Below are 26,117 nucleotides of genomic sequence, written 5' to 3'. Positions count from 1 at the left end.
CATTTGGCTAGATGGCTAGGGTTGGTGCATGCACAGCAACCTGTGTGGCCTCACATACACGTTGAACGTCACATTCTTGGGGAGGAGGGGATCATACACCTCTGGTCCAACGTCCCAATAAAGGCGGTTCAGTTGAGTAACACTTTGAGGTGTACGGTAGAGGTGTGGCAGAACCTCTTCACAAAACCAGACTCAGATACGAGACCCTCCCCTCTTATGCCTCTCAGGGTTCTCCCGGCCTTCTTGAAAGCGGAAGTCACCCCGATTCACTTTCCTTGGTCTCACTTACTACGAACCTCAGTGTATCCTACCCTACGAAATGCCTCGGTTCTGCCGAAACTAGCCGACTTATTACCCCCACTAGAATCTACCTCCATCTCATTCATACATGAATTTGCGTTCACTAAGGTATGTAGAGAATTTTGTACAAGGTACACTCAACCTCTACGGGACATTAATTGGCTAGAACATTATTTGCTATTTCCAAGCTTACCCAAAGGCCTGCTATCTAAAATATATACTAAACTCCTACACTTAGCTGCCCAAACCTAGATACCTGTTGGCATGGGAAAAGGAGTTTTCCACCACTTTTACCCCTTCTGAAGTCTCCACGGTTCTGTCCAACTCGCATGGATTCTCTCGCTGTGTCAAGATCCAAGAGAACTCCTTCAAGACACTTACGAGATGGTATAGAACTCCCCAGCTCCTACATAAATGGCGGCTTACTACTGATGAATTGTGCTGGAGGTGTAGATTAGGTGTGGGGACCATCTCACATATATGGTATCACTGTTCAGTTTTAAAGAAATTTTGGTCTGAGGTGGTGAGACTTATTAATGTAATATGTGGGTTGAATGTATGCTTAACTCCTGAATTGGTAGTTCTGTGGTTACCTAACACCGCATTTCGACCGACTAAGCATTCACTAGTAACCCATTTGTTGATGGCAGCTAAACTTCTCATCCCCCTACAATGGAAATCGAAGTCCCCGCCTATAATTCCTCAATGGCTAGAAAAGATTGGACAGATTTTTAGAATGGAGGAGCTTGCTGGTTGGGAGAGCGGAACCCATGTAAAATTCCTAAGAACGTGGCAGAAATGGCTAGATTTCACTAAAAGTCCGTTATATAGTCAGGCCCTGGCCTCCTCTCCTTTGGCCTGATTTTAACACCTACTATTATCTCACATACAGAAGTGGAGCATTCTAATACTCACAACTGCTTGTACACTGGTCTCATGTTAGTCACCTGTTATTGTTTGTTCTTGTTTACTGTTTGTTCTTGTTATGTTTCTCCGATAACTAAGAGTAAGGAATTTGCCCAAAAAAAAGTAGAAATGTCCGAGCAGGCATCCACTTGATATAATGAGAAAGTTAATAATTATGTCATGTATGGTCTAGTTCTCTGTCTTTTTCATTTTCTTCCTTTCAAGAACTGATTTAAAATTGCCTTTGATTGCGTACAAGTAATTCCTTGCACAGATCTATGAGCCGCAGATCATATATATATTGTAAATATTGTAAATGTATTGCCTGTACTATGTTTATTTTGTTACAAATTTCTTAATAAAAATATATTGAAAAAAAAAAAAAATGGCTAAACGGTGTCTGGTCCTGAAGGCTCAAAATAGCCCAGTCCTGAACTGGTTGAATAATTTTTTAGAGGTAATGTTATCTTTTGTCTGTTCTTTATTTAATTTAGGTTTAAGTTTTTCATTGATTCATAAAACGTTAGCTGGAGTTTCTTTCTTTTTAAAACTAGGTGGTTGTCGTTCGTTTAATGATTATTTTCAGGTGAAACAATTGTTAAAAGGTTATTCTAGATCGTTCTCTTCTGTTGATAAGAGGAGGCCAATTTCTATTGATATTTTAGAGAAATTATTGGCTATCCTTCCCAAAAATTTGTTTTTCAAATTATGAGTGTATTTTATTTTGGACGTCATTTGTTCTTGCCTTTTTTGCAGCCCTGAGAATTGGTGAATTTACAGCAGTTAATGGGTCATCTGAATCCAGTCTGTTATTCAGTGATGTTCGGCTAGAGAATTGTTCAGTGTGGATATTGATCCGCAGATCTAAAACTGATCAGCTAGGCAAAGGCAAATGGTTGAAACTTAGAAAGCTGGTGGGTTGTAGTTTATGTCCTGTCTTGGCAATTTCAAATTATTTGGAAGCAAGGCCTACTTTTTTGGGTTCATTTTTACTTCACGTTGACTCTTCTCCTTTAACAAGATTTCAATCTAATGCAGTTCTTAAAAAATGCTTGAATTTTATTCATTTAGAAGGTTTTGGTTTTTCGTCTCATTCATTCCGCATCGGTGCTGCAACAGAGGTGGCCAGGAAGGGTCCGGATGATACAATTATTAAAACGTTAGGAAGATGGGATTCCGATAGATTTCGATTATATGTTAGACCAAATCTTGCTCTGTTTTAATTTTTAATTCCTTTTTCAGGTAAGCCAGTTTCCATTTGGATATGTGGCCATTCTTTCATTTTCTGGACATGGAAGAGAGCAGCTGAACGAAATTCAATTAATTTATTTATGGATCCTGACCAAGTGAGAGTTTTCTGGTTTGGTCATAGGGGTTTAAGATGGAAATACATGGTACAGTATTTAAAGGAGACGAAATTGACTTTTCAGGATCCTGATGCTGTGATTGTTCATGCAGGTGGTAACGACTTGGGCAAAGTTAATACTTTAGATCTTATTTTTGAAATGAAACAAGATTTGTGTTTCATCAAATCCAGGTTTCCAAATGCTATCGTTATCTTTTCTGAAATTGTTCCTCGTTTTATTATGGAGCAGTTTGGATTTTTCCTTCATTGAAAAAATCAGAAAAAGGATCAATAGAAATATGGATTTTTTTTTACCTTCTATTGGAAGTTGGTCATTTAGGCATTAGGATCTTGAGGGTTTTGTTAAAGGCCTGTATAGAAATGACTTGGTTCACTTATCAGATGTTGGTGTGGACATTTTTAATTTAGGTCTAAACTCTATGGTTGAGAGGGTTGCGGTGTTTTATTTGGGGGGGGGGGCTTGTCGGATTAAATCTGACGTGGCTTTTGGGGTTAGTCGCCCAGTTTATGGGTGGACAAGGTCATGAATTATTGGTATAACATTTATTGGTTTTTAATATTTATTAAAATATTTGGTATTTATTACAAGTTTAATATTTGTTTATTCTATTTATTATGTAACCCCTTAATAAATACCGCGGCCATTTTATTCCATCTCCATTGTTTCTTCGTCTTTATTTATTAATTATGTTTTAGTATGTGTGTTTGGAAGGTTGGGTGGCGCTTGTGTTACCATGAATAGGGGCTATTAGCCTGTTTACAGCGTGGCCCCTCATGGTAACATGGCGACCCCCCCTTTTTTCCTCCTGTTTTCCTTCAGTTCCTTTCATGGTCATTAATTAAAGGTCATTTGGTTTAACCTTCTTTTTCCCCTATTTTCATTTGGTACTTACCTGTATGAGGTCAGGTTCAGGCCAGTGGTGCCCCACCCACTTGGTCTTGGCACGCACAGGTTCTGGAAAATTCCTATGTGGTGGGAAAATCTGGTATTTTCATTGGTTCCCTTTGGTAAAAAGGCGGGAATTTTGAATATATATTCCCAGGTTTTGGAGTGGTCTGCTGCCCGTCCGAGTTGGATGAAGAAGAGGAACATCATCGCCCCGCCCCCCTCCCATTTATTGTCGCGGTATCTTGTTAGTGGGGGGTTAGTCGCCCAGTTTATGGGTGGACAAGGTCATGAATTATTGGTATAATATTTATTGGTTTTTAACATTTATTTAAATATTTTGTATTTATTACAAGTTTAATATTTATTTATTCTATTTATTATGTAACCCCTTAATAAATACCGCGGCCATTTTATTCCATCTGCATTGTTTCTTCGTCTTTATTTATTAATTAAGTTTTTAGTATGTGTGTTTGGAAGGTTGGGTGGCACTTGTGTTACCATGAATAGGGGCTATTAGCCTGTTTACAGCGTGGCCCCTCATGGTAACACAGCGACCCCCCCCCCTTTTTCCTCCTGTTTTCCTTCAGTTCCTTTTATGGTCATTAATTAAAGGTCATTTGGTTTAACCCTCTTTTTCCCCTATTTTTATTTGGTACTTACCTGTATGAGGTCAGGTTCAGGTCAGTGGTGCCCCATCCACTTGGTCTTGGCACGCACAGATTCTGGAAAATTCCTATGTGGTGGGAAAATCTGGTGTTTTCATTGGTTCCCTTTGGCAAAAAGGCGGGAATTTTGAATATATATTCCCAGGTTTTGGAGTGGTCTCCTGCCCGTCCGAGTTGGATGAAGAAGAGGAACATCATCGCCCCGCCCCACCTCCCTTTTATTGTCGCGGTATCTTGTTAGTGGGGGGTTAGTCGTCCAGTTTATGGGTGGACGAGGTCATGAATTATTGGTATAATATTTATTGATTTTTAATATTTATTAAAATATTTGGTATTTATTACAAGTTTAATATTTATTTATTCTATTTATTATGTAACCCCTTAATAAATACCGCGGCCATTTTATTCCATCTGCATTGTTTCTTGGTCTTTAATTATTAATTACGTTTTTAGTATGTGTGTTTGGAAGGTTGGGTGGTGCTTGTGTTACCATGTCTCCCGTATCCTGTATCCCGTGCTATCCTGTTCTAGTGTCGTGCATTGTTGTATCTAGGCCTTTCCTGCTGCTCCACGCCTGACGTCTACCCGCTGCCTAGTCCCAGCCGAGCCTGCCTTGCTACTGTCCGAGCTGCCACAGGTACCTTATACGAACTGTGGACTGTGACCTGCGCCCTGTTGGCCAGCTGCCATACCACCAAGGCGGTACAGCCCAGTGGGTCCACGAACCCAACGTGACTGTACGCTCAGGCCATGGACCCCGCTGGTCGATCCAAGACCATGACGACGTCACAAGAGATGCGGGCGGATATACTAGAACTCCGGTCTCGACAGGACCAACTCTTCCAGGCCTTGAACATTCTCGCACGTCGGCAGGAGCCACGAGCTGCCGTTCCTCCCACTACACCTCCTGGCAGTACTGTTCCTCAGAATACACCTCCTGGCAGTGTTGATCCTCGTTTTTCTTTGCCACTTCCTGACCGCTATGATGGAGACGCAAATACCTGTCACAGATTTTTGAACCAGTGCCAGATCCACTTCAGCCTGTATTCAATTTTTGTCTGATGGCGTAAGGGTCGCTTTCATCATCTCTCTTCTTACTGGCAAGGCCCTTGCATGGGTGAACCCTATCTGGGAGAGACAAGGACCAGAGACCCGTGACTTCCAGGGGTTCCTCCAGACAGTTCGCACGTGTTTGAAGAGTCTGGACAAGTCTCCTCTGGAGCGGCTTCCTTGCTGAACCTACGCCAAGAAGACATCTCTGGGGGCGAGTACGCTATCCACTTCCGCACCCTGGTGGGAGAACTGTTGTGGAACAATGAGGCCCTGGTGGCTACATTCTGGCATGGACTGTCTCCTAAAATTAAGGACGAACTTGCCGCTCGAGACCTGCCATCTACCCTGGATGACCTCATCCTTCTGGCTGCCCTGATTGATAGAAGGCTCCGAGAATGGCTCCAAGAAGTTCGTCGGGAGGGAGGCCTTCCTAGTCTGGTCCCTACCTTGCAGCAACCCCTGCTTCCTCAGATGCCGATCCTCCTAAGGAGTCTGCGAGGATGAACCAATGTAAGCTATCTACCCAGGAGAGACAACGCACACGCACTTCTGGACTCTGTCTTTATTGCGGCCTCAGAGCCCATCTTGTGCGTCTGTGTCCCCAAAAGCTTCAAAGCCCAGGGTTGATAGGAGAGACAACCTTGGGCAAAGAGGGACTCTCGTCTAAATTGTCCATACCCGTGACCATAGTGTCCGTTGAGAAAACGCATCAGGTCTCTGCGTATCTGGACTCTGGAACCGCTGCTAATTTTATTTGTAAAGACCAGGTGGACCTGATTTACTTACACAATACCCCTCTGGAGAGACAGTTGATGGTTGCATCAGTAAATGGACTACCTCTGCCAGACCCAGTTATAGATGTGACCAAGCCGCTGAGGCTCCAAATAGGGGCTCTCCACTTCTACCGTTCTATGTCCTGTCCAAGGCCGTTAACCCTGGGCTGCTGGGTCTGCCTTGGCTCCGACTACATGCCCCAGTCCTGGACTGGAACTCCGGAAAGGTTCTCCATTGGGACCCCGAGTGTCACAGCCAATGTCTGGTGCAGATTCGTTTGGCTCAGCCTCCTCTGCCTCGGTCATTGGCAGGATTGCCTGGTCATTATGCTGCATTTTCGGATGTCTTCAGCAAAAGGGAGGCGGAGACACTGCCCCCACACTGGGCGTATGACTGTCCTATCAAGCTGATCCTTGGTGCATCCCTTCGCCGTGGTAGGATATATCCTCTCGCCTTGCCAGAGACTCTGCCCATGTCCGCCTATGTTAAGGAGAACTTGGAGAGGGGCTTCATACGGAAGTCTTCCTCCCCGGCAGGAGCTGGGTTCTTCTTCGTCAAAAAAAGGATGGCTACGGTGCCTCAACGAAATCACGGTGAAAAATAAATATCCGTTGCCGCAAATCTATGAATTTTTTGATCGTATACGTGGTGCCAAGATTTTTTCCAAACTAGACCTGCATGGGGCTTACAACCTAATCCGGATTCGCCGGGATGACGAATGGAAGACTGCATTTAACACCCGTGATAGACACTATGAGTACTTAGTAATGCCCTTCGGGCCTGTGTAATGCTTCCACGGTCCTCCAGGAGTTCGTTAATGACATTTTCCGTGACCTCCTCTAAGTTTGTGTTGTGGTTTATTTTGATGACAGATCCTGTGACTCATCAGAGACATGTCCATCAAGTTTTGCTGCAGTTAAGAGAGAATCGTCTGTACGCTAAGTTGGAGAAGTGCGTGTTTGAAAAGGATGCTCTGCCCTTCCTCGGCTACTTTTGTCTCGAATAGAGGTCTCAAGATGGATTCTGAAAAGGTAAAGTCCGTTCTGGAATGGCCACGCCCTCAAGGCTTGAGGGCCATACAGCGCTTTCTGGGATTCGCTAATTTTTACAGACAGTTTATTCCAAACTTCTCCTCACTGACATCTCCTATCTCTGACCTCACCAAGAAGGGCATGAACGCCAAGGTGTGGACTCCTGAGGCAGAGTCTGCATTCAATAGCCTGAAGAGTGCCTTCACGTGCCTTCAGCTTCTATCCTCCATCATCCAGACGTTTCTCTACAGTTCTCGTTGGAGGTGGACGCATCCTCTGTCGGTGCTGGTGCACTCCTGTTCCAGAGAGGCTCCAAGGGCAAGTCCATGCTATGTGGATATTTCTCTAAGCTCTTCTCTTCTGCAGAACGCAACTACTCGATTGGGGATCGGGAGTTACTGGCCATCAAATTGGCCCTGGAGGAATGGAGACATCTACTAGAGGGCGCAGCTCATCCCATCCTGATTTTTACTGACCACAAGAACCTCATCTATCTCCAGACGGCCCAACGGCTGAATCCTCATCAGGCCAGGTGGTCGCTGTTCTTTACCAGGTTCCAGCTTGAGCTCCATTATCGCCAGGCCGACAAGAATGTGTGGGCCGATACCTTGTCCAGGTCTTTTGAGACAGAGGACACCATGGAGATTCCACAGAACATTATTGATCCATCTTGCATTTGTCTCTGTCAATCCTCTGCAAGTTGGGGACATTCCTCCAGGGAGGACTTTTGTGCGCCTGGCTGACCGAGGGAGTATCCTCCACTGGAGTATCCTCGGGTAAGGCCCGAGATCTGATTGCCCATCATTTCTGGTGGCCCACGCAGCCCAAGCACATTTTTTACTTTGATTCGTCCTGCTCAGTGTGTGCAGCTAACAAGGTCGCTCACTCCAGACCTGTTGGCCTGCTCCAGCCATTGCCTGTGCCCGATGCTCCCTGGCAGCATAGAGCTATGGACTATATTACTGACCTGCCTCTCTATGCTGGATGCAGTACTGTCTGGGTGGTGGTGGATCGATTTTCGAAGATGGCCCACTTCGTTCCTCTGACCGGTCTTCCTTCTGCTCCTCTACTGGCCAAGTTGTTCATCCAACACATCTTCCGCCTGCATGGCTTTCCGCAGCATATTGTGTCTGATCGGGGGGTTCACTTCACCTCAAAGTTCTGGAGAGCCCTCTGTGGACTCCTAGGTGTAAAGTTTAATTTTCCACCGGCCTACCATCCTCAGTCCAATGGTCAGGTTGAGAGGATCAATCAGATCTTGGAGAACTACTTACGCCACTTCATCTCCAAGCAGCATTATGACTGGGTGCAGTTGCTTCCGTGGGCTGAATTCTCATACAACAATCACACCAGCGAGTCCACACAGAAGACACCGTTCTTCATTGTCTATGGCCATCACCCACGAATTCCTCTCCCTGTGCCTGATACGTCCGAGGTACCAGCTGCTGACACGGCTTTTAGGGACTTTCTGCAGATCTGGCAGCAGACTCGATCCTCCATCCTGCTGGCGGTCGACCGCATGAAACGGAAGGCGGGCACAAGGAGAAGAGAACCTCCTCAGGTTTTTCTATATATTTCAAGCAGCCCCTATTATACCCACTCCACCTTTTTTCAAAAACTACGATTAGTGATTACAAAATTTATGTGGGTTGGGTCCAGACCAAGAGTGGGCTTGCAAACACTCACCCGTCCTGAAACATTAGGGGGCACCGAACTTCCGGTTATGAAACTCTACCACCGTGCCTCGATTCTTATATACCTAATCAACTGGCACTTCCACGCAACTATGAAACAATGGGTGGTATTGGAACAAGAGGGTATTCTGACGAATGAATTATGTGCCTCGGATGCAACTGACTGACAAATTGCGAATACATCTACACGCATTGCTACAGGAAGCTTTCTTGAAAATATGAAATATTATTTCAGGAATACAAAGTACGCTTACACCCATATTTTCTAACCCAAAATTCATTCTGGGATGCCTTAGAGAATCTTTACTGGTGAGAACTGTATGATCCGCATCTCCATCACATACTCTCAGGCTCAAGCCTTTCCCACATTGAGGAGCTGACCACTCGCAAGCTGTATTCCAGACTCTCCTGGCTGGAATACATGCAGCTTTGTACCTTCATCAACTCTCCCAGGAAACAGTGCTCATTTCAAGAATCCCCTAGACCATCTTCACACATCAGCTTTCCGTAGCTTGTACTGCTCAGGAAAAGAATTACAAAATCCTTACAAGGTGTTGCCGATTTCCAACATGACAACGCAGTCTACCCCTGCTGCATACCTGTTGGCGATGTGGAACAGAAAAGGGTACAATGCTCTATGTTTGGTGGAGATGCGACAAGATCAAATCATGTTGGGATAAGGTCCTCTCCACATATTTCCCCTTTACTGAAAAGAGAGTTGATAATTCCTATCAAATAGCTTTAGATTCTATATTACCGGGATCTATTGGCTCACAGACAAACTACCTACTCTGTCCAGATGGCAGCGAGATATGTCATATTTGCATAGAATGGATGGAATGGATGTGTTGTCGGCGGAGCATTTTGTTGACAATGACAAATTTCTAAAGCTCTAGCAACCTTGTTTATTCTTCAAAATCTTTCCAGAATGCCAGACACTATTCTCTTGATATAGCTCTGGAACGTAATCCTGACAGTTCACTGCGTCTATCTTGTGGGGCTTCCTCGGTGCAATTGGACTATTCCTCGTCCTTCCCAAAAATTTCCCATTCATTTCCCCCCTCTTTTTTTCTCTCTCCTTCTTCTCTCCCTTTTTACCTTCTCTACCTCCTATTTTTCTTACTGTATTCTTGCTCCTTCTTAGGCCGGTATGCTGCAATTCCCGATCTTTTGCCCTCCCTGGACCATCACATAGTGCATGACCTGATCAGGACATACTTTTCTCTGTGTAAATTATAGTGTAATAACTTTTTCCTCACTGATTGCGCACTGTGCTTAGATGTCAATTGCTAACTGTTATCTCATGATGTACTATGCTTTAAAACAAGTAGAAGGTAGTGAAGGATTATAGTCCTGATAGACCTATCTTATACTTTCCTTTCTTTGTTGGTCCTGCGTGACCAATTTACTTCTGTTCTTCAATGTAGAAAAATTCAATAAGCTTTGAAACACACATACAATTTCCCTAACCACTGGTTTTACTGCACATTTACATCCTGGACATTTTTTTGTGAATATAACTAATTGTAAAGTGCAATATACAGAATTATGGGCTTTAAAGTAAATACATTTAAATGCCATGCAACAAATTACACCACCTACAAAAAAAAAACTATTTTGTAAAAGAAAAATATCAATTATATAAACTTAAATGTGCAAATTTAGTTTTGTGAATTTGATTTCATGTTGGCATAAGCATTTTATCACAACTACCGTACATGCTGTTGGGAGCAATGAAAATACTCTACAATGTATTACATTTGTATTTTATCCATAACCCATAAGGATTTACATTTACTATGCCCAATGTGTGGGGTAACAAATAAATTTCAAGGCATTAAAATACATTGAAAGTGATTTACATACTAGCATAAGGAAGAATATAAAACAATGTGATATAGAACGTATCACATTGTTTTATACACTAGGAGTGTATGCATATCCTTTGAAAGTGGAACAGATGTGCTCATATTGCATAGCATCCCCTGTAGTTTGGAGAAGCACAGAAATGTCACTATAAATGAAATTCTGCGTGTATAAACTTTAATTAATTAGACCTAATTAGTCACAAGGTATCAATGTGTCCCAGTGATGGCTATTCAAAGGTCATTTTATTTTATAAATGTTTTAGTGGCATTAAAAATTAAAACAAATTATAACAAATTCTAGTCTATCTTCTTATATAAACTTTTTTTTGCCTATCTGCAATAAGACCACTTTAATAAAGAGCATCTATAACATTTAATCAAGTAGGTGCTATTGCTATCGCTGAGTGCCCCTCCACCCCACAATCTCTTGATATGGGCACTGTTCAAAATGATGTACTGTATGCTAATTATGGCACTTACCCGCCTGATTTGGTAAGGGGCACCACTTGGTCTTGGCTGTGACTCCTTTCAACACATAAGTGCGGTAGCCACAACGACATGCTGCCAATCGGGCAATCAGGCCAATAGAAACCAGGGTTAGTATACGTCACACAAATTTGAACAGTTCATTCAATCACTTTATAAAAAGCATCTTACAGATGCTCTTTATGAATTAGTGACAGAATCCCTTAAATACTGCAGTGTTAATAATGATGATTGATTTGTCCTTATATTTGATAAGACTTTAGTGCTACATTTTTCACAAATGAGCACAAATCCAACTTTACCCACAAATGACCACAAATCCAACTTTACTTTACATACTTCATTGGAATTGTTAATGGGAATGTCTCATAAATGTAATTTTTATTTCATTAGATAGATTTAACTCTATAGAAGATATATAATGTGTTCACTTTATGTTTTAGCTATTTATTATTTATTTATAAAACCTTCCCTGAGGGCTGCCATATTGAAGCACTTCCTTCCTGCATTGTCTGAATAGACAGCACAGCAGGGTGTGTGTCTGCTTTATGGCAGTTGCATTGAAAGGGAATTAATTGATAGAGATATGCCATACACTATTACAGTCTCTATTAAGTGATGAAGTACGCCGCCAGAGAACAGGAAGTGACGAGGGGATGAATACAGAATCCTATCTATGTGTATATATTATTATAATGTCGGCAGCGCGTCTCCCTGTTTACACAGAGAGATGCACTGCCGACAACGATAATAGTTAACTTTTTTAAAACGATACAATCAGCAGATGATTGTGCGTTTGCTCATTCATCTGCTGATTGTTGCCCTGTTTACACAGGGCAATTAATGGCAACAAGCATTCTTTGAACGCTCTTCTGCACGATAATCGCCCTGTGTAAAACCCCCTTAAGTCTATGAGATTCAGAATGTCAGTTTCATAGACTTATATAGAGAAACTGGCTTCCGGTCCACATAAGACGATGTGTGAATCGGCCAGCCAGATTAGAGATCACGTGACCGCATCGGGGAGCTGAACGGAGCCTGAGTTTTCGAGCAAATAAATAGCTTATACATGTAAAAGATGCCCATTACAAACGGGCAAAGCAATATAAATTTTCATGGGACTGCTTCTTTAACCCCTTAAGGAAACAGCCTGTTTTCGCCTAATGGACAAGTCCATTTTTTTCAAATCTGACGTGTCACTTTAGGTGGTAATAACTTTGGAATGCTTTTATTTTTTTCAAGCGATTCTAAAAAAAATTCTAATTACACATTGTACTTTAAGTCCGTGGTAAAATGTGGTGTTAATGAGTGTTAATTTGTGAAAAATTAGCATTTTTCGACATTTAAATGCATCTGCTTGTAATACAAATAGTAATACCACACAAAATAGTTACTACTTAACATTTACCATATGTCTATTTTATGTTGGATTCGTTTTTTGAACATTCTTTTATCTTTCTAGGACGTTACAAGGCTTAGAACTTTAGCAGCAATTTCTCACGTTTTCAAGAAAATGTCCAAATTCTCTTTTGTTTAGGGATCAGTTCAGTTTTGAAGTGGCTTTGAGGGCCCTATACATTAGAAACCCCCCATAAATCACCCCATTTTCAAAACTGCACCCCTCAAAGTATTCAAAACAGCATTTAGAAAGTTTCTTAACCCTTTATGCGCTTCATGAAAATTACAGAAAATTGGAGGTAAAATGTACAAATAAATTTTTTTTTTGCAGAAAATCCATTTTCATAATTTTTCTCTGTAACACAGAAGGTTTTACAAGAGAAATGCAAATCAATATTTATTGCCCAGATTCTGCAGTTTTTAGAAATATCCCACATGTGGCCCTAGTATGCTAATGGCCTGCAGCAGGCATCACAAGCAAGGGAGCATCTAATATATTTTGGGGCCTTCTTTTTATTAGAATATATTTTAGGCACCATGTCAGGTTTGAAGAGGTCTTGTGGTGCCAAAACAGTGGAAACCCCCCAAAAAAGTCACCATTTGGAGAAACTACACCCTCAAAGAATTTATAGAGGGGTATTGTAAAGGATCTGCCAGGCACAGCTTCGGGGTTAACTCCCTTAATTAATCAGTCAGCACCTGAATCTACATCCCTGAGACTGACTCCAGCTTCCACCACTCAGGCTGGCAGGCTTAGGCTGGGTTCACACGTGGCGGAATTTCACTTAAATTCCGCTGCGGACACTCCGCAGCGTTAATCCGCAGCGGTGCCGTTTGTCCATTGACTTACACTTTAATTTAGCAGTGTTCGTTTAGACGAGGCGTAAAATTCCGCTGCGGAGCATAGGCTGCGGAGAGGAATTTGGTGTCCGCAGCATGCTCTGTCTGTTGCGGAGCAGTGGCGGACTCATGGCGGAATTTCTCCATTGACTTCAATGGAGAGTCAAAATTCCGCAATGAAGTCCGCAGATATTATGTGTGCTGCGGAGCGTATTGGTTTTACTACCATGACATTTCTTCATTCTGGCTGGACCTATGTATTTCTAGGTCTACAGCCAGACTGAGGAAGTCAATGGGGCTCCCGTAATGACGGGAGCGTTGCTAGGAGACGTCTGTAAATAGTCACTGTCCAGGGTGCTGAAAGAGTTAAGCGATCGGCAGTAACTGTTTCTGCACCCGGGACAGTGACTACCGATCTCAATATACATGTATCTGTAAAAAAACATATAAGTTCATACTTACCGAGAACTCCCTGCGTCTGTCTCCAGTCCGGCCTCCCAGGATGACGTTTCAGTGTAAGTGACGGCTGCAGCCAATCACAGGCCAAGCACAGGCTGCAGCGGTCACATGGACTGGCGCGTCATCCAGGGAGGTCGGGCTGGATGCCGAAAGAGGGACGCGTCACCAAGACAACGGCCGGTAAGTATGAAAATCGTTTACTTTCACTAGGGAAAGTGCTGTCCCTTCTGAGTATATTGAATATTTCTGAATTTAGTAAAATTAGGCCGTGACAATGAAAATCTAAATTTATTTTCCAATAAAACGTAGAAATGTTCAATTTTTACAAGGTCTTAAGAAGGAAAAGCACCCCAACTTCTCCCGAGTATGGCAATACCCCATATGTGGTCATAAACTGCTGTTTGGACACACGGCAGGGCTTAGAGGGGAAGGAGTGCCATTTGGCTTTTGGAGCACAAATTTTTCTGGAATGGTTTGCGGAGGCCATGTCGCATTTGCAAAGCCCCTGAGGGACCAAACAAGTGGAAACACCCCAAAAGTGACCCCATTTAGGAAAATACACCCCTGAAGGAATTAACCTAAGGGTATAGTGAGCATTTTGACCCCACAGGTTTTTTTTGCTGAAGTTATTTGAATTAGGCCGTATTTACTGGTATTTCAATATATTATGTGGGGGCATAGGTAAGTTGCGAAAAGCAAATCAGAGTATAATAAAAAGGTACATAAATAATAAAATTAATAATTCATAGTTGTGTGGTAAGCCTTGATGCAAAACTTTATGCACAGGCCAGGTTTTTCAGGGCAGGTGTCTAACTGATAAGTGTCTTTTCTTAAACCCACCCCCCCCCCCCCTTTGGTACACATTCTGCACCTTTTTGGGATCTTCCCTTCTTTGCAGTTTGAGGAACGATGTCGGGAAAGTGTTGCCCTGGTACAATACGGGCACCCTCGCTTTCAGCAGATGTGCTTGGGCCCTCCCCTTCCTGATTTTCAAACACAAGTGCCTTGATAATCACCTCTTGAAAATTACGGAATGACCCTGTCCAGGCTGCACATAGGAATAGCATGTAAGCATTATACAATGCCATTTGTACCATGTGAACGACAACCTTTTGGTACCACACCATTGTTTTTCGCATGGCACTCTACGGCTTCAGCAGTTGATCTGAAAGATCAACCCCTCCCATGTACTTGTTTTAGCCCATGATGCAATCTGGCTTGGGGGTCATTCTAATGCTACCTCGTACAGGGACAGGGGTGCTGCCATCACTGTGTATTGTGGTCAAGACAACGACATCCCTCTTGTTCTTGTGCTTGACGAACAAAACGTTCTCGCTGCATAGTGTCCTGCTCTGCATAGTGTCCTGCTCTCACCCCTTCTGACAGAGGCCTCCTTGGTTTTTGCGCACGCTGCTGCATACTGCAGTATTTCTGGTGGAGAGGCATTTAAATAATAGGATGCTGCTGTAGAAGTTATCTACGTAAAGGTTGGTGCATAAAATACCACACTATTTTCTCACTAACTCCCAGAACGGGGGGAACTCTGGGGGTTCAGTCTTGGAGTCCTTCCCATCATAGACCCGAAACGCATAGGTGTACCTTGAGCTACTCTCACAGAGCTTTTATATTATTATTTTTTTTTTTTAAACCCGTTTTAAGAGCTTTTACATTACAATTCCATACCTCGACCTCTTACTGGGAAGGTATTGGCGGAATATTAGCCTCCCCTTTAAATGTACAAGGGACTTGTCTATTGCAATGTTCTTTTGGGGGGTGTAAGCTTCTTGAAATTTGGTGCAAAAATGACGATTGACTAGCCTGATTTTAAACAGGCGGTCATGTGTGGGTTATCACGGCTTGGGCACTGTGTATTATCATTATAATGCAAAAATTTAAGAATAACTTCAAAGTGAGTCCGGGGCATTGCCATGCGGTAAATTGGGGTGTTGTACAAAATATCTGTACTCCAGTATTGCCTGATCTGTGGCTTCTTTATTGGCCCCAAAATTTGAGCATCTCCGCTGCATCTACAGGAGTCCACCTGAGGGGTCTAGCATATGATAACGTGGGGTTTTGGGCAATAAATTGCTGGGCATATAAATTAGTCTGAGCCGCCATAAAATTCACAAAATCCTCACTGAAAAAAACCTTGAAAAACTCTATTTCTGTGTGGCCTTCATTCTCAAAATTAGTTCCTGAGATGCCTATAAAATCAGGCCTCTGAGGCGCATAATTCTTTGGGGGTGGTAACCACATGGAATTACTTATCTGGGGGGGGGTTGCCTCAGCTGATGTCTTGGGTTGCCTTTGTGGGTATTCCTCATCACCGGATGATGAGGAGAAGGAGGACAAGATGTATGGGGCAAATTCCTCTTCTCTCTTTCTGGCCGAATCTTTGTCAGAGGCCAGGATGGCATATGCCTCCTCTGCAGAATAGATCCTTTGGGATGATTGGGACATTTTTAATTGGGGGGATGTTGTGCTTGAACACAGGGGGTTGTGTGTGTTGTGCTTTTACAAGTGTATATCAAAATTGCTTAAGAAGAGAAGAAAAAAAGAAAATAAAAGTTTAGAAAAGATATTTAGACGGCAATATGAAACTGAGAAGAATTTTTCTGCCTACCTGACACTAACTAAAATGTAGTGACGCTGAATCTGAAACACTACACTACCGTTCAAAAGTTTAGGGTCACTTAGAAATTTCCTTATTTTTGCAAAAAAAGCACAGTTTTTTCAATGAAGATAACATTAAATTAATCAGAAATACACGCTATACATTGTTAATGTGCTAAATGACTATTCTAGATGCAAACATCTGGTTTTTAATGCAATATCTACATAGGTGTATAGAGGCCCATTTCCAGCAACCATCACTCCAGTGTTTTAATGGTACATTATGTTTGCTAACTGTGTTAGAACGCTAATGGATGATTAGAAAACACTTGAAAACCCTTGTGCAATTATGTTAGCACCGCTGTAAACAGTTTTGCTGTTTAGAGGAGCTATAAAACTGACCTTCCTTTGAGCTAGTTGAGAATCTGGAGCATTACATTTGTGGGTTCGATTAAACTCTCAAAATGGCTAGAAAAAGAGAGCTTTCATGTGAAACTCGACAGTCTATTCTTGTTCTTAGAAATGAAGGCTATTCCATGCGAGAAATTGCCAAGAAACGGAAGATTTCCTACAACGGTGTGTACTACTCCCTTCAGAGGACAGCACAAACAGGCTCTAACCAGAGTAGAAAGAGAAGTGGGAGGCCCCGCTGCACAACTGAGCAACAAGACAAGTACATTAGAGTCTCTAGTTTGAGAAATAGACGCCTCACAGGTCCTCAACTGGCAGCTTCATTAAATAGTACCCGCAAAACGCCAGTGTCAACGTCTACAGTGAAGAAGCGACTTCGGGATGCTGGCATTCAGGGCAGAGTGGCAAAGAAAAAGCCATATCTGAGACTGGCTAATAAAAGGAAAAGATTAATATGGGCAAAAGCACACAGACATTGGACAGAGGAAGATTGGAAAAAAAGTGTTATGGACAGACGAATCAAAGTTTGAGGTGTTTGGATCACACAGAAGAACATTTGTGAGACGCAGAACCAGGGCCGCCATCAGGGGGGTATTAGGGGTACTGGTGTGAGGGGCCCGGCCAAACCTAATTGAAAGGGGGGCCCGGCAACTGCCTCAACATTCTTTTGGTAGGAAAAAACGGGCCCCTGCAATGGGGCCCGTTTTTTTCACCAAAAGAATGCCGTGAGCTGCTGCGGGCCCCCTCCCTCCCCTCCCCTCCCCATGGGGGTGCCGTCAAACCGTCCGCCCGCGCGCGCGCACCCGATTGCGCGCACAAGGAAACTCCCGCGCGTGCGCACTCGCGAGCGCGCACCCACGAACGCCCGCACTCGAGACCGCCCGCGCTCGCACCCGCGAATGCCCGGAAGCGCGCGCCCACGCGCGCATCCGCGAAGGAAGCGCGCGCAGCCGCGGACACACATGGACAAAACTTACCTGGAGCCTGGCTGGAGGTGAAGGACTGGACGTCTGGACCGAAGACATCGCCTGACGAGGACTGGAGTGGGAGCAGCTCTTCTGACACAGTGAGTAAATTATCTCAAAGTACTGTTTATGTATGGCCCTGTTCACACAGTATTTTGCAGGCAAAAAAAAATCTGCCTCAAAATTCCTTAAAGAATTTTGAGGCAGATTTTGACCTGCCCACACTATCTTGCCGCGTTTTTTTGCTGCGTTTTTTGCCCGCGGCGATTGAGGACAGCAGACAAAAAACGCAGCGAAAAATGCATTTTCTGCCTCCCATTGATTTAGATGGGAGGTCAGAGGCGGAACCGCGGCAAGAAAGGACGTGCTGCTTTTTCTTTTTTTCCGCGACTGGCTCCCATTGATTTCAGATTAAATCAATGGGAGGCGGTTTTGGAAGTTGTTTGATGCTGATTCTGACGCAGTGTCCGAGTCAATATCAAGGCCCAAAAACTCTGTGAACTGGGCCTTATTGTTAGGTCTTATTCAGACGAACGTGTAATACGTCCGTGCAACGCGCGTGATTTTTACGCGCCTCGCACGGACCTATGTTAGTCTATGGGGCCGTGCAGACTGTCAGTGATTTTCACGCAGCGTGTGTCCGTGTGTCCGCTGCGTAAAACTCACAACATGTCCTATATTTGTGCGCTGTTCGCATATCACGCACCCATTGAAGTCAATGGGTGCGTGAAAATCACGCCCAGCACTTCCGCAGCCGTATAAACTATGAATGAAAACAGAAAAGCACCACGTGCTACAAGCATACAAACAGAGTGTCATAATGATGGCGGCTGCGCGAAAATCACGCAGCCGCGCATCATACGCTGCTGCCACACGGAGCTGTTATGGACCTTTTGCATGCGCAAAATGCCACGTTTTTTGCGCGTGCAAAAAGCACACGCTCGTGTAAATCCGGCCTTAGGGTAGGAACACACTAGGTATGAACGCTGCGGATTTTATGCAACACATTTTATTGTGGAAAGTCCGCAGCGTATTACAGTCGCAGCAGAGGGGATGAGATTTGAACAAATCTCATCCACACGCTGCAAAAAAAATGGACCTGCAGTGTGGCTTTTTAAGCCGCAGCATGTCAATTTATTCTGTGGAATCGCTGCTCCTCTGTTGCGGAAATGCTGCGGTTCTGCCGCAAAAATCACAAATGAGAAAAAAAAAGTACTTTTTTAAATTGATAAAGTTTAGACTTGCCCCGACCGTAGTCCTGGTGACGCGATCCTCTATTCTTAGCGCAGCCCCGCCTCCTGTCATGACGTTTCATCCCATGTGACTGCTGCAGCAGTCACATGGTCTACAGCGTCATCCCAGGAGGCGGGGCTACGTTCAGAAGAGAGAGACGCATCGCCCTAAACTACGGCCGGGGCCAGTCTAAACTTTTTTTTCCCTACAGGATTCCCGCAGCGGACATGCCTCACGAAACCTGCGCCACTGGTGCGGTTTTGCTGGCAGAATTCCCTGCGGCTACCGGGGCGGATAAGCGGTGTAGTTTTACTCAGCATATCCACCTAGTGTGTCCCTTATGATGTCGCTCCTGGAGCTGCTGCCTGTCTCTAAATAGGCAGTTGGTCCAGTAGAATTTGGAATTATTTTTTTTTGTGAACCAGCTTAAAAAAATACAAAACTTTTGTGTTAGGGCCTGTTCACATCACTGTTCGCTTCCATTCCGGGGTTCCGTCTGAGGTTTCTGTCGGGTGAACCCCTCAACGGAAAGTGAAAGTGACAGCACAGCACAGCTTCTGTTTCAGTCACCATTGATCTCAATGGTGACGGAAACATCGCTAATGGTTTCCGTTCGTCACCATTCCGGCTGGTTTTCGGACGGAATCAATAGCGCAGTCGACTGCGCTAATGGTGACGGAAACGGAAGCTGTGCTGTCACTTTCACTTTCCGTTGAGGGGTTCACCCGACAGAAACCTCAGACGGAACCCCGATATGGAATCGAACAGTGATGTGAACAGGCCCTAACACAAAAGTTTTGTATTTTTTTAAGCTGGTTCACAAAAAAAAATAATTCCAAATTCTACTGAACCAACTGCCTATTTAGAGACCGGCAGCAGCTCCAGGAGCGACATCATAAGGGACACACTAGGCGGATATGCTGAGTAAAACTACACAGCTTATCCGCCCCGGTAGCCGCAGGGAATTCCGACAGCAAAACCGCACCAAATAGTGGCGCAGGTTTCGTGAGGCATGTCCGCTGCAGGAATCCTGCAGGGAAAAAAAAGTTTAGACTTGCCCCGGCCGTAGTTTAGGGCGACGCGTCTCTCTCTTCTGAACGTAGCCCCGCCTCCTGGGATGACGCTGTAGACCATGTGACTGCTGCAGCGGTCACATGGGATGAAACGTCATGACAGGAGGCGGGGCTGCGCTAAGAATAGAGGATCGCGTCACCAGGACTACGGTCGGGGCAAGTCTAAACTTTTTGATAAATTTAAAAAAGTGGCTTTTTTTTTCTCATTTGTGATTTTTGCGGAAGAACAGCAGCATTTCCGCAACAGAGGAGCAGCGATCCCACAGAATACATTGAATCGCTGCGGCTTAAAAAGCCAAAAGCCACACTGCAGGTCAATTTTTTTTGCAGCGTGTGAATGAGATTTGTTCAAATCTCATCCACTCGGCTGCGACTGTAATAAGCTGCAGATTTTCCACAATAAAATGTGTTGCATAAAATCCGCAGTGTTCATGCCTAGTGTGTTCCTACCCTAAGGCCGGATTTATACAAGCGTGTGCTTTTTGCGCGCGCAAAAACGTGGCGTTTTGCGCATGCAAAAGGTCCATAACAGCTTTGTGTGGCAGCAGCGTATGATGCGCGGCTGCGTGATTTTCGCGCAGCCGCCATCATTATGACACTCTGTTTGTATGTTTGTAGCACGTGGTGCTTTTCTGTTTTCATTCATAGTTTATACTGCTGTGGAAGTTCTGGGCGTGATTTTCACGCACCCATTGACTTCAATGGGTGCGTGATGCGCGAACAATGCACAAATATCGGACATGTCGTGAGTTTTACGCAGCGGACACACGCTGCGTGAAAATCACTGACAGTCTGCACGGCCCCATAGACTAACATAGGTCCGTGCGAGGCGCGTGAAAATCACTGACAGTCTGCACGGCCCCATAGAGTAACATAGGTCCGTGCGAGGCGCGTGAAAATCACGCACGTTGCACGGACGTATTACACGTTCGTCTGAATAAGCCCTAACAATAAGGCCCAGTTCACAGAGTTTTTGGGCCTTGATATTGACTCGGACACTGCGTCAGAATCAGCACCAAACAACTTCCAAAACCGCCTCCCATTGATTTAATCTGAAATCAATGGGAGCCAGTCGCGGAAAAAAGAAAAAGCAGCACGTCCTTTCTTGCCGCAGTTCTGCCTCTGACCTCCCATCGAAATCAGTGCGAGGCAGAAAATTCATTTTTCGCTGCGTTTTCTGTCTGCTGTCCTCAATCGCCGCGGGCAAAAAACGCGGCAAGATAGTGTGGGCAGGTCGAAATCTGCCTCAAAATTCGGTGCGCGGTTCCAGGCGGTCGCCGGTGCGCATGCGCGGGAGTTTGCGGGTGGCGCGATTGGTCGCACGGGCGGCGGTGTTTGACGGCCCCCATGCTACCCAGGGCCGCTATCAGGGGGGGTATTAGGGGTACTGATGTGAGAGGCCCGGCCAAACCTAATTGAAAGGGGGGCCCGCAGCTCATGACATTCTTTTGGTGAAAAAAACGGGCCCCATTGCAGGGGCCTGTTTTTTTTCTACCAAAGGCAAGTCGCGGCAGTTTGCCGGGCCCCCCTTTCAATTAGGTTTGGCCGGGCCTCTCACATCAGTACCCCTAATACCCCCCCTGATGGCGGGTCTGGGTACCATGATATAGTGCTGGACGGAGTACCGTTAACAGGCGGTGCCACGGTAGGGGGGCCCAGAAAATTTAGCTGTAGGGGGCCCTGAAATTCCTGATGGCGGCCCTGCGCAGAACAACTGAAAAGATGCTGGAAGAGTGCCTGACGCCATCTGTCAAGCATGGTGGAGGTAATGTGATGGTCTGGGATTGCTTTGGTGCTGGTAAAGTGGGAGATTTGTATAAGGTAAAAGGGATTTTGAATAAGGAAGGCTATCACTCCATTTTGCAACGCCATGCCATACCCTGTGGACAGCGCTTGATTGGAGCCAATTTCATCCTACAACAGGACAATGACCCAAAGCACACCTCCAAATTATGCAAGAACTATTTAGGGAAGAAGCAGGCAGCTGGTATTCTATCTGTAATGGAGTGGCCAGCGCAGTCACCAGATCTCAACCCCATAGAGCTGTTGTGGGAGCAGCTTGACCGTATGGTACGCAAGAAGTGCCCATGAAGCCAATCCAACTTGTGGGAGGGCCTTCTGGAAGCATGGGGTGAAATTTCTCACGATTACCTCAGTAAATTAACAGCTAGAATGCCAAAGGTCTGCAATGCTGTAATTGCTGCAAATGGGGCATTCTTTGACGAAAGCAAAGTTCGAAGGAGAAAATTATTATTTGAAATAAAAATCATTATTTCTAACCTTGTCAATGTCTTGACTATATTTTCTAGTCATTTTGCAACTCATTTGATAAATATAAGTGTGAGTTTTCATGGAAAACACAAAATTGTCTGTGTGACCACAAACTTTTGAACGGTAGTGTATATATTAGTGCTAAAAAAAACTCTAGTATGAAAATCATACTACAGTAAATTTAGACTAAAACTATAAAGCTACGCTATGTAAAATTTAGTGCACGAACTTCAGTAAATAAAAACTCCGTTCTTGGGTTCCGTCGGAGCTTTCCGTCAGGGGAACCCATGAACGGAACCCTGACTGAAACAAACGGAAACTTAAGGTTTTGTTTTGCATCACCATTGATTTCAATGGTGAGGATTCAGGTGCAAATGGTTTCTGTTTGTCACCGTTGTGTAAGGGTTCCGTTGTTTTGAAGGAATCATTACCGTAGTCGACTGCACTATTGATTCCGTCAAAACAACGGAACCCTTACACAACGGTGACAAACGGAAACCATTTGCATCGGATCCGTCACCATTGAAATCAATGGTGATGGAAATGGAAAACTATGGTTTCTGTTTGTTTCAGTTTGGATTGGGTTCTTGGGTTTGCCTGACGGAAAGCTCAGACGGGACCCAAATACGGAGTCCCGACGCAGATGTGAACGCAGCCTAATTCAAATTGTTTGTATATAAACTAACCGGATAGAAAGATAAATGTTGTAGGGAGTCAAGTAAAATACAGAATGGAAAATTGAAAGTAAGGAAAATGTAAATACACAATAACATGTATTTAATACGGCGCCTAATGGTCTGCAAATCCCAATGATAAAAAAAATTGTGCTCTGGGAAAGTAAAACTGCTGACCTAAGGGCACTGGTGCATCTGCATAAACCCAAGCAACAATCTTCACATAAGGTTCTGAAAGTCTTTAAAAATACACACACACACACACACACACACAGTATATAGTCATTGCTATTCAGTGTCATATATGTACACACTCTTTTATATGATTTATCAAAGCTAAAACTTTAGATAATCAATGGTCTATCTTAAATATCTGCATGAAAATTCCTTAATTTAGCATTTCTTCTTATATAAACCACGCCTCATCCGGCAGATAATTCAATCATTGGCTGGAAATTGATCTTAACCACATCAAAATACAGGGCATAAATGGGAACGCTAAACCATCTTAAATTACTTCCATTGAAAGCAATAATTTTACCAGCAATATGACCTTTTCATTCGTTTTCAACATGTATATATGTATTCAAAAGTTGAATTCAATATCAGCGCTTTGATGAAAAAACAAACACTAAATACTAATGACTTAAAAGTAAAGGAGGCAAAAAATATTTTTTATGGCTAAGAAAGAACATACAAATCATGCCCTTTGTGACAACATGAAGGTCATGTGGAATTACACAATTAGCTGGCTTGCTAATCTTCTTTCATTAGATACATTTATGCTGTTATTGGCAGTAGGCTGAACATATGGCCCTACTTAATTTGTTGAAATCACTTTTTAAAATGACTGAAAATATAGGTAATAATGATTTCCCATGGATATCCATTTAAAGTGCCTCCGTTTTTGATAATTAAAGTGAAGTAATACACTAAATGAATCAGAGGTGGAGATTTCATTGCAGCTTACACATTATTAGGATTCAAGCACATGGGTGAATTATAGCACCGTACAACCTTCAAGTTGTTTGGTGCCGCACCTTTAGCACCAGAAGTAATGCTCCATCGGATGACACATTACAGAACTATTCTCCCCTAGAAGCACTGCCCTGTAGCAAAACTTTGAATAAGACCCCACTCTACCAAGATCATCTTTGGCAGTGATTTCTGATCATGGAAAGATTATGATTATTTTGCACAAAGTCATGACACGGTACAAGGATTGGGCACACCGTGATGGCCTTGTACTAGGATATTGCACACAGTGATGTCATATCATAGAGATAATACACATGGATATTCACAGTAAAGAGATTATTCACCCCATAAAGTTAATGCACAGGAATCATGTACAGATGTGCAAGTGATGTCACAGTAGAGGTATAATGCACAAAATCATGTAAGAGCACCGGAATAATGCACAAACTCATGTTATAGTAACAGGATAATGAATGATCATTGCACAGAAATAACATAATGTACACAATTATAGCACATGGAGAAAATACACAATGGTGTCACAGTGCATGTATAATGATGACACTGTATAAGGCTAATGCAAATGATGTCACAGGAATTACATACACAAAGATGTCACCTTGCATACGGTGATAGCACAGGAAGAAGGCTCATAATAATGCACAAAATGATGTCAAAATGCAGTAATGATATCATAGTAAGAGAATAATGTATACAAAAATGTCACCTTGCACATGGTGACATCGCAGCACAGGGAAAACCACACAGTGTAATTACAGTGCAGGTATAATGCACACAATGATGTTACAGTATATGGATAATGCAAAAGTAATGACTCAGAAGAGGTCTAATTCACCCAGCAGGGATGCTACAAATCACTATTGAGCTCCATAGCAAAACCTGTAAAGGGGCCCCATTAATTTTCACACCCACCTTTCCATAATCCATAGTCATTACTAAGTGTACCCTAAGGGCTTATTCAGACGAACGTGATATACGTCCGTGCAACGCGCGTGATTTTCACACGACCTATTTTAGTCTATGGGGCCGTGCAGACAGTCAGTGATTTTTGCGCTGCTTAAAACTCATGACATGTCCGTTCTTTGTGCATATTTGAAGTCGATGGGTGCGTGAAAACCATGAATGGCACATGGAAGCACTTCCGCCACGTGGTGCTTTTCTGTTTTCATTCATACTTTTCACTGCTGTTGCAGCAGTGAAAAGTATGAATGAAAACAGAAAAGCACCACGTGCTTTTCTGTTTACAAACATGAAAAACAAAGTGTCATGATGATGGCGAAAAGCACGCAGCCGCGCATCATATGGTGATGACACACGGAGCTGTTAAGTGCCTTTTGCGCACGCTCGTGTGAATCCGGCCTAACTCTGTGTGGATATGAGCTGTCTTTGTTGTTAGGGCCCCATTCCAATGGCTAATATACATTTTATGCACTTGCATGTAATGGTGCATTTCCAAAAACGGTTTTCTTAATATAAGAAAAAAAAAATGCGTACTCACAGATGACATACAAAAATAATAGTGTTATTGTCGAATAAGGTGTAAAAAGTGTCTCTAAACTCTACTGGAAGCAGAATCATTGCTGCTATCAGTATTTGTTTTTACAAGAATGGGCTAGGAGGTTCTCCTTATAGTTAATTTTCTGCCTAAACTATAAAACTATAAGGCCCTGTTCACACAGAGCTTTTTGCAGGCAGAAAATTCTGCCTCAAAATTCCGTCTGGAATTTTAAGGCAGATTGTGACCGGCAAGCACACCGTTTACGGCATTTTTCGCAGCATTTTTCGCCCGTGGCCATAGAGCGACATGGAGAAAAAGGCAGCGAAAAACATTTTCTCTGCCTCCCATTGATGTCAATGGGTGGTCAGAGACGTAAACGGCCAAAGTTAGGGCATGCCGCTTCTTTTTCCGCAAGCCGATTTTACCACTCGTGGGGAAAAAACACCTCAGCCTCCCATTGAAGGATGCATATTCGGAAGTTTTTTGGCACGTTTTCCGACGCGGTTTCCGTAAAAACAACTCTGTGTGAACAGGGCCTAAAACTTTACATGTGCACATGAATATACCTCTAAACAGCATGTTGCTTTTTAGTACATCAGTGTGAGATCCAGAGCTAGTCTTCCTACTGCAGTTGTGGAATGGGGACCAGAA

Source organism: Rhinoderma darwinii, chromosome 5 (genome assembly GCF_050947455.1).
Source record: "Rhinoderma darwinii isolate aRhiDar2 chromosome 5, aRhiDar2.hap1, whole genome shotgun sequence".
NCBI classification, from domain to species: domain Eukaryota; kingdom Metazoa; phylum Chordata; class Amphibia; order Anura; family Rhinodermatidae; genus Rhinoderma; species Rhinoderma darwinii.
The sequence above is the reverse complement of the archived record's forward strand: the minus strand, read 5'-3'. Positions refer to the sequence as shown.